Genomic DNA, 17,361 nt, shown 5'->3' with positions numbered 1-17,361 from the left:
ATCAAAAACCTTTGGGGATCAGGTAAATTGGGGGATAGTCTGTGTTGGTACGTGTGAGAGAGATCCACCTTTCCAAGTTGTTGGGGTTCATCTCATACTTCTGAAGGTTTGAGGGTGCTGCCTGTTCCATACCCCCCCTACTCCTCATCTAGCCTTTTAGGGGTACAAACAATAGTAATTGGGGCCCAGTGTGGTTGTGTACGTGTGATATACATACACTTTTTTTGGATCATATTTTCTATTCCGCTATTTAATTTAACTGGGCCTCCATGCGAGACCTGTGTGCCTTGTTGCGCTGTTTTGAGTACTCCACCAACATGGCCAGTGGCAATGACGCCGTTCTCAGCTTAACTATCCCACTTCTATGCCTCCTTGAAAAAACAATTCGGGCGATGATGGAAGAGGATGTGGCACAGGATGAGGAGGAGGAGGAGGATGAAGAGGTAACATTTCCAAGGCTTTCAGGGCAGTCATTCGCAAGGGGCTCCGAGGGTGGGTTCCTGCACACGCAAACGCCAGGGACGCAATTGTCCAGCAGGGGCACAGTTCTGGAGGATGAGGAGGATGAGGAGGAGGAGGAGCTGGAGGAGGAGATGGAACCATGTTCACAGCAGGGTGGCACCCAGGCCAGCTCATGGCCATCACTGGTGCGTGGCTGGGGGGATACAGAGGACACGGACGATACACCTCCCACAGAGGACAGCCTTTCGTTGCCTCTGGGCAGCCTGGCACACATGAGCGATTACATGCTGCAGTGTCTCCACAACGACCGCCGAGTTGCCCACATTCTAACTTGTGCTGATTACTGGGTGGCCACGCTGCTGGATCCCCGTTACAAGGACAACGTACCGTCCTTAATTCACTCACTGGAGCGCGATCGCAAGATGCGCGAGTACAAGCGCGCGCTGGTAGACGCCATGCTGCTGGCATTCCCATCTGACAGCGGGGCCACAGTGGAAGCACAAGGCAGAGGAGGAGGAGGAGGAGGTCGCCAACGCAACCAGGGCACCGCCAGCACCTCAGAAGGCAGGGTTAGCATGGCCGAAATGTGGAAAAGCTTTGTCAGCACGCCACAACAAACAGCAGCACCAGCAGCTCAGATGGAACGTCTTAGCAGGAGGCAGCATTTTACCAACATGGTGGAGCAGTATGTGTGCACACGCCTACATGTAGTGAATGACGGGTCTGCCCCCTTCAACTTCTGGGTCTCCAAATTGGGCACATGGCCTGAGCTTGCCCTTTACGCCTTGGAGGTGCTGGCGTGCCCTGCAGCCAGTGTATTATCTGAACGGGTATTTAGCACGGCTGGGGGCGTTATAACAGACAAGCGCAGCCGCCTGTCCAGAGACAATGTGGACAAGCTCACGTTCATTAAAATGAACCAGGCATGGATCCCACGGGACTTTTCCGTACCTTATGCAGAATAGCAATGGATACCGACCTTACCCACCCATTGTTCCATTTTTGCTCTCCACTCTTTTGGGGTGTACCCTCATTTAAAATTTTTGAAAAGAAGCAGTGTTGGCTACCTCGTCCTCCTCCTCAGGGCCAGATTAATGTAGGGGCTATTGGAGCTGCAGCTCCAGGCCCCTACCTTTTATATAGGCCCCGGGTTGGCCATATTCACTGTTACCGCTCTTCTGTCACTTGTAAACACAGAAGTCTGGCTTCTATGCTCGCTTCCCCAGGCAGCACCCTCAGAACCTCCCCACACAGCGTGAAGGCCGGACAAGGAGGGACAGTTGGCGATGCATGGATGTGTTTATGGGCTTCAGAGACAGCATCCCATGTTGAATTAGGCATGCATGGCTGCACCCTTCCTCCTCTGGGTGCATGGCAAGGCACGGCCCTTAAGGCCCTTCAAAATCCTCAGCACCAAGCCCATGATGCTGTTAATCCGGCCCTGGTCCTCCTCCACCGCCGCTTCCACCTACACCGCCCATAGGTGTGCGCAGCCTATTGCATTAAGGTGTGCACCCCAAAGTTGAAATACACATGCATGTGTTTGCCAGCAGGGAGAGTAATGTATCGGGGCCATGTACCTGTAGGCAAGGAGAAATAGAGCAGAGCAGGTCCCAGGGAGATCTTTCCCATCTCCTCACTGGCAATGCTATGTGCCCTAGGTGATTAGGGTGTGCCCAGGCACACCCAGCACACCCTGTGCGCACGCCTATGTCACCGCCACATCCACCACCACCTCAACCTCCCTCCTACTCCATATGGGCCTCGTCCTTCAGAGATGAAGAAGAACATTGTTTTATTTTTCTGTTTTTTTTTGTTGTTTTAAGTTATTTCCCTATCCACATTTGTTTGCAGAGCACTTGCCATGCTCTTAATTACGTTTTGCTGCCATTTGCAGCACTCTAGCCCTTTCCTTTGGTGTTTTAGAGCCATTTTAGTGCCTTAAAGTTCGGGTCCCCATTGACTTCAATGGGGTTCGGTGTCCGGGAAAAGTTCGGTAAAAGTCCGGGACACGGACCCGGACTTTTTTTTAAAGTTCGGCCGAACCCGTCGAACACGGACATCTAGGTGTCCGCTCAACCCTATTGGCTACCTCGTCCTCCTCCACCGCCGCTTCCACCTTCACCGCCATAGGTGTGCGCAGCCTATTGCATTAGGGTGTGCACCCCAAAGTTTAAATACACATGCATGTGTTTGCCTACATGTATATGGCCCCGGTACATTACTCTCCCTGCTGGCAAAGTGAAATAGAAGTGTGTGGCACTTCTCTTATGGCAGAGCAGGTCCGAGGGAGATCTTTCCCATCTCCTCAGTCCTCAGGAGGGATGTGTTGGAGCTGGAGAGAGTCCAGAGAAGGGCAACTAAACTAATTAGGGGATTGGAGGACCTTGACTATGAAGAGCGTCTACAATCGCTCGATTTATTCTCCCTGGAGAAGAGACGTCTGAGGGGGGACATGATAGCAATTTATAAATATCTTAATGGGGATCCCAGCTTAGAAAAAAAGCTGTTAATTCGAAGGGATCGCATGAGGACTCGAGGGCATACAATGCGATTAGAGGAGAAGCGTTTTAACCTCAGGCAACGCGGGGGGTTCTTTACTGTTAGGGCAACAAGATTGTGGAATTCTCTACCACAAGAGGTGGTTTCTGCGGGTAGTATGGTGGCTTTCAAAAGACTCTTAGACTTACATCTCAAGGATCAGAACATTCAGGGGTATGTTAGATGATTACAGCCACACATACCTACACAGGTTGAACTGGATGGACTATTGTCTTTATTCAACCTCACCTACTATGTATGTAACTATATGTAACTATGATTGATTGTTGTCGTATACGGTGGATTCATTGACCCTGTCCCCTCCTCTACACCCCTGACTTCTTAACCCGCTTTATGTTAACCCGTACCCTCCTTATGTGTCCTCCCCCTCCTCCCCCACATTCACCAACACCTTCGCCTCTTACCACTGGCAGTTAATTCAACGAGTTCATTGAAGCCCGCGGGTTGTTTATTATAGGTATATATATCAAGGTGGACATCCCCCCCTGTGTCACAGTTTGTTCCCATCGGGGTGCCGGGGGTGGGGAAGTCCTAAGTTATTCTAGGCAATTGTTAAAATACCTTTACACATGAGTTACTTGTGAACCATATACTTACCGCTGTATGTTATCATATATGCATTCTTGAAATTGTTCTGTACATCTTCTCTAACATGAAGGAAATGTCTATTTGACTGCTTTCTTGAACGCTTATGTACCTTGTTAAAACTAATAAAAATCTATTGAAACTAAATTGCGGGATAGTCTGTATCGGTATGTGTGAGATACTCCTTTCCAATTTTTGGGGCGCATCTCATACCGCCGAGGATTGCAGGGTGCTTCACTTTGCCTCCTGCCTGTTCCGAACTCCTCCTACTCCTCAGCCTGCCTTTGGGGGTACAAAAAATAGTAATCAGGGCCTAGTCTGGGTCTGTACGTGTGAGATACATACACCTTTTGATATCATATTTTCTATTCCGCTATTCAATCTACACCCTTGGGGTAAAAACAATTAAATTGCGGGATAGTCTGTATCGGTACGTGTGAGATACTCCTTTCCAATTTTTGGGGCGCATCTCTTACCGCCGAGGATTTCAGGGTGCTTCACTTTGCCTCCTGCCTGTTCCGAACTCCTCCTACTCCTCATCCTGCCTTTGGGGGTACAAAAAATAGTAATCGGGGCCTAGTCTGGGTCTGTACGTGTGAGATACATACACCTTTTGATATCATATTTTCTATTCCGCTATTCAATCTACACCCTTGGGGTAAAAACAATTAAATTGCGGGATAGTCTGTATCGGTACGTGTGAGATACACCTTTCCAATTTTTGGGGCGCATCTCATACCGCCGAGGATTGCAGGGTGCTTCACTTTGCCTCCTGCCTGTTCCGAACTCCTCCTACTCCTCATCCTGCCTTTGGGGGTACAAAAAATAGTAATCGGGGCCTAGTCTGGGTCTGTACGTGTGAGATACATACACTTTTTGATATCATATTTTCTATTTCGCTATTCAATCCAAACCCTTGGGGTAAAAACAATTAAATTGCGGGATAGTCTGTATCGGTACGTGTGAGATACACCTTTCCAATATTTGGGGCGCATCTCATACCGCCGAGGATTGCAGGGTGCTTCACTTTGCCTCCTGCCTGTTCCGAACTCCTCCTACTCCTCATCCTGCCTTTGGGGGTACAAAAAATAGTAATCAGGGCCTAGTCTGGGTCTGTACGTGTGAGATACATACACCTTTTGATATCATATTTTCTATTCCGCTATTCAATCTACACCCTTGGGGTAAAAACAATTAAATTGCGGGATAGTCTGTATCGGTACGTGTGAGATACACCTTTCCGATTTTTGGGGCGCATCTCATACCGCCGAGGATTGCAGGGTGCTTCACTTTGCCTCCTGCCTGTTCCGAACTCCTCCTACTCCTCATCCTGCCTTTGGGGATACAAAAAATAGTAATCGGGGCCTAGTCTGGGTCTGTACGTGTGAGATACATACACCTTTTGATATCTACACCCTTGGGGTAAAAACAATTAAATTGCGGGATAGTCTGTATCGGTACGTGTGAGATAAACCTTCCAAATTTTGGGGGCGCATCTTCCACCGCTGAGGATTGCAGGGTGCCTAAGTTTGCCTCCTGTTCGGACCTCCTGCTACTCCTCATCCTCATCCTGCCTTTAGGGTACAAAAAATTGAAATCAGGGCCTAGTCTGTGTTTGTACGTGTGAGATACACCGTTTTATAAAATTTTTCCTATTCCGCTATTCAATATACACCCTTTTGGAGTGTAAAAAATTAAATTACGGCATAGTCTGTATCGGTACATGTGAGATACACCTTTTCAAATTTGTTTGGAGCATCTCCTTCCACCGCCGAGGATTGCAGGGCGCTTCAGTTTGCCTCCTGTTCCTAACTCCTCCTACTCCGCTTCCTCATCCTCTACCGCCTCCTCATCCGGTCAGCGTAACACCTTCACCACCAACTTCAGCACAGCCAGGGGTAAACAACAGCAGGCAGTTTTAAAACTTGCCTGTTTGGGTGAAAAACCACACACCACGCAGGAGTTGTGGAGGAGCATGGAACAGCAGACAAATGAGTGGTTGCGGCCAGCGAGCCTTAAGCCCGGCCTGGTGGTATGCGATAACGGGCGAAATCTCATAGCAGCTCTTGGCCTAGCCGGTTTGACGCACATCCCTTGCCTGGCGCATGTGCTGAATTTGGTGGTGCAGAGGTTCCTTAAAAATTACCCTGATATGTCAGAGCTGCTGCAGAAAGTTCGGGCCGTCTGTGCGCACTTTCGGCGTTCTCACCCTGCTGCTGCTCGCCTGTCAGCGCTGCAGCGTAGCTTCGGACTTCCTGCTCACCGCCTCATGTGTGACGTGCCCACAAGGTGGAACTCCACCTTGCACATGCTGGAAAGACTGTGCGAGCAGCAGCAGGCCATAGTGGAGTTCCAGCTGCAGCACGCACGCGTGAGTCGCTCTGCGGAACAGCACCACTTCACCACCAATAACTGGGCCTCTATGCGAGACCTGTGTGCCTTGTTGTGCTGTTTTGAGTACTCCACCAACATGGCCAGTGCCGATGACGCCGTTGTCAGCTTAACTATCCCACTTCTATGCCTCCTTCAAAAAACGATTCGGGCAATGATGGAAGAGGATGTGGCACAGGATGAGGAGGAGGAGGAGGAGGATGAAGAGGTAACATTTCCAAGGCTTTCAGGGCAGTCATTTGCAAGTGGCTCCGATGGTGGGTTCCTGCACCCACAAACGCCAGGGACACAATTGTCCAGCAGGAGCACAGTTCTGGAGGATGAGGAGGATGAGGAGGAGGAGATGGAGGAGGAGATGGAACCATGTTCACAGCAGGGTGGCACCCAGGCCAGCTCATGGCCATCACTGGTGCGTGGCTGGGGGGATAGAGAGGACACAGACGATACACCTCCCACAGAGGACAGCCTTTCGTTGCCTCTGGGCAGCCTGGCACACATGAGCGATTACATGCTGCAGTGTCTCCACAACGACCGCCGAGTTGCCCACATTCTAACTTGTGCTGATTACTGGGTGGCCACGCTGCTGGATCCCCATTACAAGGACAACGTACCGTCCTTAACTCACTCACTGGAGCGCGATCGCAAGATGCGCGAGTACAAGCGCACGCTGGCAGCGGGGCCACAGTGGAAGCACAAGGCCAAGGCAGAGGAGGAGGAGAAGGAGGGGGAAGGAAGAGTTCGCCAACGAAACCAGGGCACCACCAGCACCTCAGAAGGCAGGGTTAGCATGGCCGAAATGTGGAAAAGCTTTGTCAGCACGCCACAACAAACAGCAGCACCAGCAGCTCATATGGAACGTCTTAGCAGGAGGCAGCATTTCACCAACATGGTGGAGCAGTATGTGTGCACACACCTACATGTAGTGAATGATGGGTCTGCCCCCTTCAACTTCTGAGTCTCCAAATTGGGCACATGGCCTGAGCTTGCCCTTTACGCCTTGGAGGTGCTGGCGTGCCCTGCAGCCAGTGTATTATCTGAACGTGTATTTAGCACGGCGTGGGGGGCGTTATCACAGACAAGCGCAGCCGCCTGTCCAGAGACAATGTGGACAAGCTCACGTTCATTAAAATGAACCAGGCATGGATCCCACAGGACTTTTCCGTACCTTGTGCAGAATAGAGATGGATACCGACCTTACCCAGCCATTGTTCTATTTATGATCTTTCTCACTCTTTTGGGGTGTACCCTCATTTAAAATGACTGAAAAAAAGCAGTGTTGGCTACCTCGTCCTCCTCCACCGCCGCTTCCACCTACACTGCCCATAGGTGTGCACAGCCTATTGCATTAGGGTGTGCACCCCAAAGTTTAAATACACATGCATGTGTTTGCCTACATGTATATGGCCCCGGTACATTACTCTCCCTGCTGGCAAAGTGAAATAGAAGTGTGTGGCACTTCTCTTATGGCAGAGCAGGTCTGAGGGAGATCTTTCCCATCTCCTCACTGGAAAACAGAGCGATAATGCTAATGTGCCCTAGGTGATTAGGGTGTGCCCAGGCACACCCTGTGCGCACGCCTATGACACCGCCACATCCACCACCACCTCAACCTCCCTCCTACTCCATATGGGCCTCGTCCTTCACAGATGAAGAACATTGTTTTATTTTTCTGTTGTTTTAAGTTATTTCCCTATCCACATTTGTTTGCAGAGCACTTGCCATGCTCTTAACTACGTTTTGCTGCCATTTGCAGCACTCTAGCCCTTTCCATTGGTGTTTTAGAGCCATTTTAGTGCCTGAAAGTTTGGGTCCCTATTGACTTCAATGGGGTTCGGTGTCCGGGTAAAGTTCGGAAAAAGTCCAAGACACAGACCCGGACTTTTTTTTTAGTTCAGCCGAACCCGCCGAACACAGACATCCAGGTGTCCGCTCAACTCTACCTACAGCACCTGGTATTCCCAGGCAGTCTCCCTTCCAGCTACTAACCAGGCTCGACCCTGCTTAGCTTCTGAGATCAGACGAGATCAGGCGTGTTCAGGGTGATGTGGCCATAGGCGATCACCACTGCCACCACTGCCACCACTGCCACCACTGCCACCACTGCCACCACTGCCACCACTGCCACCACTGCCACCACTGCCACCCTCGACCCCTTTGAACTTGGCCATGGCAAGATGGCAATTCAGGAGAAACAAAAAGAAAGCCAACAAATAAAGGAAAAGCCAAAAGCCTACAGAACCTGGTATTCCAACACGGTCTCCCATCTAGGTAATAACCAGGCCCAACCCTGCTTAGCTTCCGAGATCAGACGAGATCTGGCACGTTCAGGGTGATGTGGCCATAGGCGATCACCACTGCCACCCTATACCCCTTTGAACTTGGCCATGGCAAGATGGCACCTCGGGAGAAACAAAAAGAAAGCCAAAGAATAAAGGAAAAGCCAAAAGCCTACAGCACCCGGTATTCCCAGGTGGTCTCCCATCCAGGTTCTAACCAGGCCTGAGCCTGCTTAGCTTCCAATATCAGACAAGATCGGGCGTGTTCAGGATTATGTGGCCATAGGCAATCACCACTGCCACCCTTGACCCCTTTGAACTTGGCCATGGCAAGATGGCACCTCAGGAGAAACAAAAAGAAAGCCAAAGAATAAAGGAAAAGCCAAAAGCCTACAGCACCTGGTGTTCGCAGGTGGTCTCCCTTTGAGGTGCCTGACCCTGCTTAGCTTCCGAGATCAGACGAGATCAGGCACGATCAGGCGCGTTCAGGGTGATGTGGCTGTAGGCAATCACCACTGCCACCCTCTACCCCTTTGAACTTGGCCATGGCAAGATGGTACCTCAGGAGAAACAAAAAGAAAGCCAACGAATAAAGGAAAAGCCAATGGCCTGAAAAAAGTTTTTTTTGGTCAAAATGACTCTATTTTGGTCTCCAAGTGTCTAAAAAACCTTTTTTAGTCACAACTGCACTTGGTCACCAAATGTCAGGACCCGGACTTTAACCTGGGACCTCCAGTGTGTCTGCCAATGACTCTACTTGCTGAGCCAACTGGAATGCTGGACAGCTACTTGGACAAATCCTTGAATGATTCTGCTGTAAATCTTTATTACCTTGAACATTGAACCCTTTGCTCCTCCCATGAACTTCCTGTTATAAGCCATGTCTTTGCACTTCCTGGTTGCCAAAATATTGTGCCTTCAACAGCCGATATCTCGCTTGTCTCTCCTGCTGCCGTCCGTATCTTTGCTATCATCCATTATCGACACTTGGCTTGTTCCTCGACTACGCTTTTGCCTAATCCCGACCTGCAAATACTTGTTACCGACCTTTGGCTATTCCTAGACTACGCTTCTGCTTGATCCTGACCTGCTATATCTGCTACTGGACCCTGGCTTGCTCACCTCCTGGTGGGGCGATCCTGAGGACCGCGACCTGGTACTAACATGCAGCAAAATCCATCTCCACCATCAGGAGCGCTGGTGAACCCCGGTTAGTACTTAGATTCCGCACCTCGGGTGAGCCTGCGTCATCTGCCAGTGTGACCTTCCTGTGTTCTTATCCAGCTGGTTCCTTTGTAAGCTGCTATAGCTATTGGTCTTCGAGCCTGACTCCAGATCATGACAGAATATTCTGGCCCAAAACATGGAGGCCGTTGTAGCAGCTGCTGTGGCTGCTTTCAGGGTACAAATCTCTGAGTTGCAGGCGTTTGGTACTACCTACCAAGAAAAGTTTGCTGAGTTACAAACTGAAGTGAAAGGGCTACAAGAGGACATCCTTGATCTGCACAGACAGTTGCGGGACATGCGTTCTCGAGATGCTGTTGCGGTTGATACTAGCACATGAATGCCCCTCCCACTCAAGTTTAATGGTGACCATCACAATTACAGAGGTTTCCTTAATCAATGTCGTATATACTTTGAGATACAACCTGCTGCATTTACTTCTGACAGGAAAAAGGTGCTGTTTATCATCAACCTCCTGACTGAGGAAGCCTTAGCCTGGGCCTCCCCTTATGTGGAGAAAGATGACGTCACCCTGGATAATTTCAATAATTTTGTGGCTGCCATGAATCAAATTTTTGATGATCCCAACCGCTGCTGAGGCAAAATTGCACAATTTACGGCAGGGGAGGCGCTCTGTTGCAGAGTACACAACTGAATTCAGACGTTGGATTTCAGATACCAATTGGAATCCAGCAGCGCAAAAGAGTCAGTTTCGTCAAGGACTCTCTGAACAAGTAAAAGATGAGCTTCCCCGAGTAGAAAGCCCTGATGACCTTGAGGCCTTTATTAAATTATGTATTCGAATTGATCAAAGACTTACTGAAAGGAGAAAAGAGAGGCAGGGAATTCTAGGCAGTAATGGTGGCATGCGTTTTTCTACTACTCAGTATACTCCTAAGGGTCCAAGAGTTCTTCCAGGTTCTGACACTCCTGAACCTAATGCAGGTGGATGCTATTAACCACTTGCCGACTGCCTAACGCCGATCTACGTCTGCAGTCAGCCCCTCACAGGCAAAGCGACGTAGGTCTACGTCGCTAGCCTGTGAGGGTCTAGGGAGCGAGCGCGTGCCGCCGGAGGCGTGGTCACGCACCCCCCGCGCGTGTGACCGGCAGACCCGATGTCCGCCGGTCACTCTGCGATCGTCGGGGGGAGAAAGTCAGGCGGCTTGTGTAAACAGCCTGTCATTCTCCCCTGTGTATGAAGGATGATCATACGGTTCTACTATGTAGAACCGTTGATCACTGTTCATACATCTGAAGCCACAGCCAATCACAGTAGAAAGCACGCCCCTAGGGAGACACATAGCCACTCCCTTTCAAAAAAAGTTAACCCCTTCACTGCCAGTGTATTTTTACAGTAACAGTGCATATGTATAGCACTGATTACTGTAGAAATGTCACTGGTAACCCCAACAGTGTCAAAAATGTCAGTCAAGGGTCCGATCTGTCCACCGCAATGTCGCAGTACCGCAAAAGAAATCGCAGATCGCCGCCATTATGCGTTAAAAAAAAAACAACAAAAATGACAAAAATCTTTCCCTTTGTTAGTAAACGCGATAACTTTTGCGCAAACCAATCAAAATATGCTTTTTGCGATTTTTTTTTTAACAAACATAGGTAGCGTAAAACAAATTGGCCGAAAATGTTACAAAATTTGGATTTTTACATTTTTTTGGGGGGAATTTCATATAAAAAATGTGAAAAATATTGCTATTTTTGCAAAATTTACGCTCTTTTTTTGTTTATAGCGCATGATCAAAAAATCGCACAGGTAATCAAATACCACCAAAAGAAAGCTCTGTTTGTGGGAAAAAAAGGACGCCAAATTAATTTAGATACAGCGTCGCATGACTGCGCAATTGTCCGTTAAAGTCACGCAGTGCCGAATCGCAAAATACCCCCTGGTCAGGAAGGGGGTAAAATCTTCAGGGGCTTAAGTGGTTAAAAGATCTATTACAACTCAGGAGAAAGAAAGACGACGTTCAGAAAACGTATGTCTTTATTGTGGAGAATCTGGGCATTACGCAATCAATTGTCCCAATAAATTTAAAAGAACAATTGCGGCAACAGATCTTATGGTATCTGAACAAATAAACTCAATTTCTCAGTCTGTCTCTCCTTTGATTCAAGAAGCTCATAAAGTTAATTTGTTATCTTCTCATTTTGTCATCCCTGTAAAGCTTATCACTGAAAGCAGTGAAATACCTTGCTCCGCTATGCTGGACTCAGGGGTCGGGGGGAACTCCAGAGACACAGGCCGCCTTTACTAAATTAAAGACTCTCTTCACTTCTGCACCAATACTGGTACATCCAGATCCAGAGCTACCTTTCATCGTAGAAGTGGATGCTTCAGATTCTGCTGTGGGAGCTATCCTTTCTCAGCGAATTGGCGAAAGAATGCAGCTCCATCCTTGTGCTTATTTCTCCCGACTGATGTCTTCTGCTGAGAAGAATTATGACATCGGAAACAAGGAGCTGCTGGCAATTAAGGAAGCATTTTCTGAGTGGAGGCATCTGTTGGAAGGGCAAAGCACTCTGTAACCGTTCTCATGAATCATAAAAATTTAGAATTTATTCGTTCTGCCAAAAGTCTGTCATCTAGACAAGCACGTTGGACCCTATTCTTCTCCAGGTTCAATTTTGTTATTTCATACTGCCCTGGGTCAAGGAACGGTAAGGCTGATGCTCTATCGCGGATGTTGTCTGGGCCCCTCCAGGAAAGCAACTCCGAATGTTCTGCGAATGTTCCGAATATTCTGCCTCAAAATAACTTTCTAGGGGCCACAAGTTCTAAAACCTTTTTTTAATCTTCTTAAGGAGGGGTATGAAAATGACCCACTTCTTAATCATCCTCCTAGGAACATTAATCTCAAATACAAGAACAGCTTTTGGACTTAAGCGCATCGCCTCTATGTACCTGAATTTGTTCGGGTAGAAGCCCTCAAATTGGTTCATGACTCTAAACTTGCTGGTCATTTTGGGGTTTCTAAAACAGAAGAACTCTTATCAAGTACCTTTTGGTGGCCTGGGTACAAGAAGGATGTCAAGAGATATGTGGCCTCGTGTCTGACATGTGCTCGCAATAAGACACCCCGATCTTCTCCTCTGGGGTTACTTCAACCACTGCCTGTTCCATCAAGACCATGGGGGTAATTTCTATGGATTTTGTGGTTGATCTTCCCCTTTCAAAAGGGATGACCACTATCCTGGTAGTTGTTGACTTGATCAATAAGATGGCTCATTTCATACCAGTTAAAGGTGTACCCTCAGCGGAGCATACTGCAGAAGTAATGGTTCGAGAAGTTTTTAAACTACATGGAATTCCTGATGATGTAGTGTCCGACAGGGGAGTACAGTTTACCTCAAAATTTTGGAGAAATTTTTGCTCAGCTTTGGGTATAACAATTAATCTTTCCTCAGCTTTTCATCCTCAGTCTAATGGTCAGACCGAGAGGACCAATCAAACTTTGGAGCAATACCTTCGATGTTTTGTGACTTATCTGCAGGATGATTGGGTTGACTACCGTCCTACAGCAGAGTTTGCTTATAATTAGAGTTGAGCGGACACCTGGATGTCCGTGTTGGGCGGGTTCGGCCGAACTTGAAACAAAAGTCCAGGTCCGTGACCCGGACTTTTTCCGAACTTTACCCGGACACCGAACCCCATTGAAGTCAATGGGGACCCGAACTTTCAGGTCCTAAAATGGCTCTAAAAAAACAATGGAAAGGGCTAGAGTGCTGTAAATGGCAGCAAAATGTAGTTGAGAGCATGGCAAGTGCTCTGCAAACAAATGTGAATAGGGAAATAACTTAAAACAACAAAAAAAACAGAAAAATAAAACAATTTTCTTCATCTGTGAAGGACGAGGCCCATATGGAGTAGGAGGGAGGTTGAGGTGGCGGTGGATGTAGCGGTGTAGGTGGAAGCGGCGGTGGAGGGGGACGAGGTAGCCAACGCTGCTTTTTTTTAGTCATTTTAAATTAGGGTACACCCCAAAAGAGTGAGAAAGGCACACCCTAATCACCTAGGGCACATTAGCATTATCGCTCTGTTTTCCAGTGAGGAGATGGGAAAGATCTCCCTCGGACCTGCTCTGCCATAAGAGAAGTGCCACACACTTCTATTTCACTTTGCCAGCAGGGAGAGTAATGTACCGGGGCCATATACATGTAGGCAAACACATGCATGTGTATTTAAACTTTGGGGTGCACACCCTAATGCAATAGGCTGCGCACACCTATGGCGGTGAAGGTGGAAGCGGCGGTGGAGGAGGACGAGGTAGCCAACACTGCTTTTTTTCAGTCATTTTAAATGAGGGTACACCCCAAAAGAGTGAGAAAGATCATAAATATAACAATGGCTGGGTAGGGTCGGTATCCATCTCTATTCTGCACAAGGTACGGAAAAGTCCTGTGGGATCCATGCCTGGTTCATTTTAATGAACGTGAGCCTGTCCACATTGTCTCTGGACAGGCGGCTGCGCTTGTCTGTGATAACACCCCCAGCCATGCTAAATACACGTTCAGATAATACACTGGCTGCAGGGCACGCCAGCACCTCCAAGGCGTAAAGGGCAAGCTCAGGCCATGTGCCCAATTTGGAGACCCAGAAGTTGAAGGGGGCAGACCCATCATTCACTACATTTAGGCGTGTGCACACATACTGCTCCACCATATTGGGGAAATGCTGCCTCCTGCTAAGACGTTCCATATGAGCTGCTGGTTCTGCTGTTTGTTGTGGCGTGCTGACAAAGCTTTTCCACATTTCGGCCATGCTAACCCTGCCTTATGAGGTGCTGGCACTGCCCTGGTTGCGTTGGCGACCTCTTCCTCCTCCTCTGCCTTGGCCTTTGTGCTTCCACTGTGGCCCCGCTGTCAGGTGGGAATGCCAGCAGCATCGCGTCTACCAGCGTGCGCTTGTACTCGTGCATCTTGCGATCACGCTCCAGTGAGTGAATTAAGGACGGTACGTTGTCCTTGTAACGGGGATCCAGCAACGTGGCCACCCAGTAATCAGCACAAGTTAGAATGTGGGCAACTCGGCGGTCGTTGTGGAGACACTGCAGTATGTAATCGCTCATATGTGCCAGGCTGCCCAGAGGCAACGAAAGGCTGTCCTATGTGGAAGTTGTATCGTCTGTGTCCTCTGTATTTCCCCAGCCATGCACCAGTGATGGCCATGAGCTGGCCTGGGTGCCACCCTGCTGTGAACATGGTTCCATCTCCTCCTCCATCTCCTCCTCCTCATCCTCCAGAACTGTGCCCCTGCTGGACAATTGTATACCTGGCATATGTGGGTGCAGGAACCCACCCTCAGAGCCACTTGTGAATGACTGCCCTGAAAGCCTTGGAAATGATCCCTCTTCCTCCTCCTCCTGTGCCACATCCTCTTCCATCATCGCCCGAATCGTTTTTTGAAGGAGGCATAGAAGTGGGATAGTTAAGCTGACAACGGCGTCATCGCACTGGCCATGTTGGTGGAGTACTCAAAACAGCGCAACAGGGCACACAGGTCTCGCATGGAGGCCCAGTTATTGGTGGTGAAGTGATGCTGTTCCGCAGAGCGACTCACGCGTGCGTGCTGCAGCTGAAACTCCACTATGGCCTGCTGCTGCTCGCACAGTTTTTCCAGCATGTGCAAGGAGGAGTTCCACCTTGTGGGCACGTCACATATGAGGCGGTGAGCGGGAAGGCCAAAGTTACGCTGCAGCGCTGACAGGTGAGCAGCAGCAGGGTGAGAACGCTGAAAGTGCGCACAGACGGCCCGCACTTTCTGCAGCAGCTCTGACATATCAGGGTAATTTTTAAGGAACCTCTGCACCACCAAATTCAGCACATGCGCCAGGCAAGGGATGTGCGTCAAACCGGCTAGGCCCAGAGCTGCTATGAGATTTCGCACGTTATCGGACACCACCAGGCCGGGCTTGAGGCTCGTTGGCAGCAACCACTCATCGGTCTGCTGTTCCATGCTCCTCCACAACTCCTGCACAGTGTGTGGTTTTTCCCCCAAACAGGCAAGTTTTAAAACTGCCTGCTGTCGTTTACCCCTGGCTGTGCTGAAGTTGGTGGTGAAGGTGTTATGCTGACCAGATGAGGAGGCGGTAGAGGATGAGGAAGCGGAGTAGGAGGAGTTAGGAACAGGAGGCAAACTGAAGCGCCCTGCAATCCTCGGTGGTGGAAGGACATGCGCCAAATTGCTATCCGCCTCAGGCCCAGCCGCCACTGCATTTACCCAGTGTGCCGTTAGGGAGATATAACGCCCCTGACCGTGCTTACTGGTCCACGTAACGGTAGTTAGGTGGACCTTGCCACAGATGGCGTTGCGCAGTGCACACCTGATTTTTTCCCCCACTTGGTTGTGCAGGGAAGGGATGGGTTGCCTGGAAAAGTAGTGGCGGCTGGGCACGACGTACTGTGGGACAGCCACCGACATAAGGCTTTTAAAACTGTGCGTCTCCACCAGACGGAATGACAGCATTTCAAAGGCCAAGAATTTTGAAATGCTGGCATTCAGGGCCAGGGATCGCGGGTGGGTAGGGGGGTACTTCCTCTTCCTCTGAAGTGTTTGGGAGATGGAAAGCTGAACGCTTCCACGGGACATTGTGGAGATGGTTGGTGACCCAGGTGGTGGTGTTGCTGACAGATCGTCTGTTTGCGGTGTGGCAGGTGCCGGTATCACTACAGAGTGGATGAAGAGGCCGAGACTGCAGCAGAAGAGGAATCAGGAGGAGCCAGAGACCTTTCTTGGTTTTCAAGGTGCCTACTCCACTGCAGCTCGTGCTTTGCACTTAGATGCCTGATCATGCAGGTTGTGCTCAGGTTGAGAAGGTTTATGCCTCGCTTCAGGCTCTGATTGCACAGGGTGCAAACCACTCGTGTCCTGTCATCAGCACATTGTCTGAAGAACTTCCACGCTAGAGAACTCCTTTGAGCTGGCTTTGGTGCGCTCGGTCCCTTGCTGCATTGGGCAGTAGCAGGCGTAGTGTCTAGGGCACGGCCGCTCCGCTTCTGCACCCTACTCCCTCTTCTGCTGTGCTGGTGGCTCTGTGCGACCACCGCCTCTTCCTCCAAACTACTCAGGTCACCTGCATGACCTTCATTCCATGTGGGGTCGAGGACCTCATCGTCCTCCACATCATCTTCCACCCAGTCTTCACCCCTCCTTGTCGGTCTCCACAATTCTGAGTGCTGCAGCAGTTGGCACCTGCGTTTCGTCATCATCGGAGACGTGCTGCGATGGTCTTTCCATGTACTCATCTTGAGAAATAAGTGGTTGGGCATTGCTGCACTCAATCTCTTCCACTTCTGGGGCAGGGCTAGGTGGATGGCCCTGGGAAACCCTGCTGACAGAGTCATCAAAAAGAAGAAGAGACTGCTGCATGACTTGGGGCTCAGACTGCTTGCCTGATTTGCAAGGGGGTGAGGTGAAAGACGGTTGGACATTGGCTGCAGGTGCCAACTCTGAACTTTCTGCAGTAGACTGGGTGGGAGACAATGTGAAGGAACTGGAGGTACTGTCAGCAAACCAATCTACTATCGCCTCTACTTGTTCTTGCCTCAACACTTGTAGAGGCGCATGAAGCCCTACCAAATACTGCTGCAGGTTCTGTCGCCTACTCACACTTGAGGAAGGCGTTTCATTTTTGCGTGTAGCTGGCACAGATCGACCACGTCCTCTCCTTGCAACAGGAGCTCTACCAGCATCACCATGACCCAGGCCACGGCCCCTATTTGACGTTCTCCTCATATTTCTGTAATTTATGATCTTGCCCTAGAAAGGTGTTTATTGAATAGCGGAACAAAACAACAACAGTATCGCACGGGTGTATCTCACAGTCAAATATGCAAACTATGCCGCAAT

This window comes from Pelophylax lessonae (genome assembly GCF_965119305.1).
Source record: "Pelophylax lessonae genome assembly, chromosome: 9".
Taxonomy (NCBI): domain Eukaryota; kingdom Metazoa; phylum Chordata; class Amphibia; order Anura; family Ranidae; genus Pelophylax; species Pelophylax lessonae.
The sequence above is the reverse complement of the archived record's forward strand: the minus strand, read 5'-3'. Positions refer to the sequence as shown.